The sequence below is a fragment of the Vipera berus genome (assembly GCF_964194415.1).
Source record: "Vipera berus genome assembly, chromosome: Z".
NCBI classification, from domain to species: domain Eukaryota; kingdom Metazoa; phylum Chordata; class Lepidosauria; order Squamata; family Viperidae; genus Vipera; species Vipera berus.
This window is the reverse complement of record NC_138205.1, coordinates 30397933-30401419: the sequence shown is the minus strand read 5'-3', so window position 1 is coordinate 30401419 and position 3487 is coordinate 30397933.

Genomic DNA, 3487 nt, shown 5'->3' with positions numbered 1-3487 from the left:
GTCTGAAAGTGGGTGTGACTAAAAACATCACATGGAGGAGGAAACGCAGGTAATGGAGGAAGGGGAACTCCCACTGCAGCCAGCAGCATTCCTGGGTGTGCCTCTTCTAGGTAAATGTCCAGCAGTCAAATTTCCTGAAAGTATTGCTTCAGTCAGTCCAGAGAACTCCTGCATGAGCCAATGCATTTATTCTTTCTTGTATTGCACAGGGCTCCTAGGGTTTTAAAACAACATTCCAGAGATCAAGTGGTCTGCTTCAGTGATCCTAATCCATTGGTTTTCTGGTGGCCTTTGTTTGATGTCTGCTTTTGCAATCATTTGCAAGTACAGTTAAATAGGAACCATACATAAGTGATAAATATACATAACTTACTTAACCAAAGAGGTAGAGCAGGAATACCATGGATCTAGAGTTGAGAACTGATAGCTTCCTATGTCAGTATGGAAAAGTTTAATAGGGAAGATATTAGGAAATAATGTTAATGATCCAGAACTCGGAAACAACACTGAACTCTGAAAACATTGTTTGTTGGGGTTTGTGGGTGAATTTTCTGTATTTTTCCCCCAAAGGTTTTGGGGATAGTTGCTGGATAGACTGTTCCCTTAATAGTCCCATGAAAATAGATTTGAGAAATTCTAGTTATTGGTTTACAGATCGTGCATGCTAAGCCATTATATGTGTTTTATTCAGTTTGGCTCAGTGTGTTGTGAGAACTCAGGGATTGGAGTTTATAATGTTTAAGCTTACAATTAATGGCCATTCTGTTTGGAAAATCCTTCCACATCTGTAGCTGCCAAGTTGGAGAAGATGTGTGTATCCAGTCAATTGTTACTATGTCAACCACATTTAAATCAATACACAGTCTCAGGCTCCCATTCCTTTCTTTATTTGTTAATGATCTTCTGAATCAAGTTTGTGGGCATGTAGAACGTATTTTTTCATAACCTTTGAACAAAAGGTAAGGTGCACTGATAATAAGAAAAGATAGCAAGTTCCAGCCCAATCCTGCTCCCCCAGTTCATGAGTCATCTGAATAGGGATTACCAGGGCTTTTTTTGTCACAGAACGCCCAGAACGGAGTTCCGGCACCTTTTTTGGATGGAATCTTGTATGGTAGAAAAGGCAAGTTGTATGATGTGTGTGAGTTCCAGCACCCTTTTTTAAAAACAAAAAACAAAAAAAGCACTGAGGATTACCTCTATAAATCCATTTTATACGGGGAATAAGAGTAATGATTTTTATTTAAAAAATAGATATGGACAGAGTTTGACTACTAACTGTTCAAGTTTAAAACACCAATTAAGGTTCCCTTGTTATTATTAGTTTTTCTATACTCATTGTTGCAAGATTTCTTTTGACGTGTCCTCTATCCCCAAATGACAAGATGAAATGCCCTTCTTTTGAGTGTATTATATTCTACTATGTTGTATCATTTTGAAAATAGTTAATTTAGTTAACAGAAGGAATATATATATATATATATATATATATATATATATATATATATATATATATATATATATATATATATATATATATATATATATATATATATATATATATATATATATATATATATATATATATATATATATATATATATATATGTATATATAGTGTGTGTGTGTGTAAATTACTAACAAAGAATTAAGGGAGACTGAGATGCATTTCTGACTCTTTAGTCTTCATCAGTCAGCCATACCCTTCTGAGATTCGAACCTGGGCTGATTGCATATTAGGCAGTATATTTACCTCTTGAGCCACAGGATCTCTCTCGCTCTGTTAGCTTTCTGCAAGGGGAGATATGTGTCAAATGTTAACTATTTAGATTACCTTGCTAGGCCCCAAACATGGGGAAAATCTTTATTTCCTGTTTTCAGCCTATCTTGAAGGCCATCGAACAGGCTGTAGTCACACCGGACAGTTCATATATTTGTGTAAATATATAATACAGTTTGTTATATATATATATATATATATATATATATATATATATATATATATATATATATATATATATATATATATATATATATATATATATATATATATATATATATATATATATATATTTTGCCGGCATCCAAAGATGGCGGACGTGCTGGGGAGAGCTCCGTGAGCCCCAGTGGCAAGGCGTCCCCCAGGAGCCCCCCAGGGATGTCGTTAGACCCCTGGGGTGGGGTCAGAAGTTTGGGCAACTAAGTTGGGCAATATGCCGCCCGCTGCCTCCCCGGACCAGCCGTAGGGGCACTGGGACATCTCCTGCCTGCCCCCTGGGCCGTTGGGCGGCCGATTCGAATGGGACCAACGTCTCCGCCCTGCCTCGGCCACCTTGATCCACTCCTGAGCGGCGGCGGCGTCTCCGAGGGATCAAAGGAGGCGCCGCGGGTCAGCTGTGCGGCAGAAGCGGCAGCAACGAAGACAACAGCGACGGTAACAGCTGCTCCGGGCACCAGTCGATCCCTTTCCCAGGGGCCTTGACAGTGGCGGTAGCGGTGGCGACGTGGCGTCTCCGGCCCGCCCCCCGAGCCGCTGCAACCGTTACAGCCGTCTGAGTGGAGCTGGCATCTCCGCTCTGCCTCGGCCACCTGATCTGCTCCTGGGCGGCGTCGGCGTCTCCGAGGGAACAAAGGAGATGCCGCAGATCAGCTGTGTGGCGGAGGCGGCGGCAACGAAGACGACGGCGGCAGTGGCAGCTCCTCCGGGCCCCAGCTGATCGCTTTCCCAGGGCCTTTGACAGCGGCGGTAGCGGTGGCGGCGAGGCATCTTCGGCCCGCCCCCTGAGCCGCTGCAGCCGTTGCAGCCGTCTTGAGTGGGACCGGCGTCTCTGCTCTGCCTCGGCCACCTGATCTGCCCCATGGGCGGCGGCGGCGTCTCCGAAGGATCAAAGGAGGCGCCGCGGATCAGCTGTGCGGCGGAAGCGGCAGCAACGAAGACAAGGGCGGCGGTGACAGCTTCTCCGGGCCCCGGTCGACCGTTTTTTCCCAGGGGCCTTTGACAGCAGCGGTAGCGGCGGCGGCGTGGCGTCTCCGGCCCGCACCCTGAGCCACCTTCTTCGAGGCACCTTGAACGGAGACGGCAACGGCAGCGACATGACACCTGGGACTCCCGCACCTCGGGGAGGCCGCGCTCCAGACGGTCCCCAACCAATAGGGGCCTATGGAGCTGCGGCCGGGAACAACGCCCAGAGTATCAGGGAGGAAACTGTAGGGGCGACTGAACCACCGAAGCCGACGCCAATTGATGAATCCTCTCCACCTTGCCTTCTGCCCACTCTCAACCGTCCTTGCCCACTCTCTCCCCACAGGACATGACGGGCCTGGGTGCAAGCCACGGTGGCAGAGTGGCTTGGCTTTACACCTGCAGCCCCATAGAGGTGGGAGCTCTATGGGGTATGCTTCACCCAGAGTGCGTTCTGGACCACCCCCGGAAACAGAGTCACAACCCATCGCGAGAAGATGAGGAGTGGCCTGCTTCTGGGGTTCA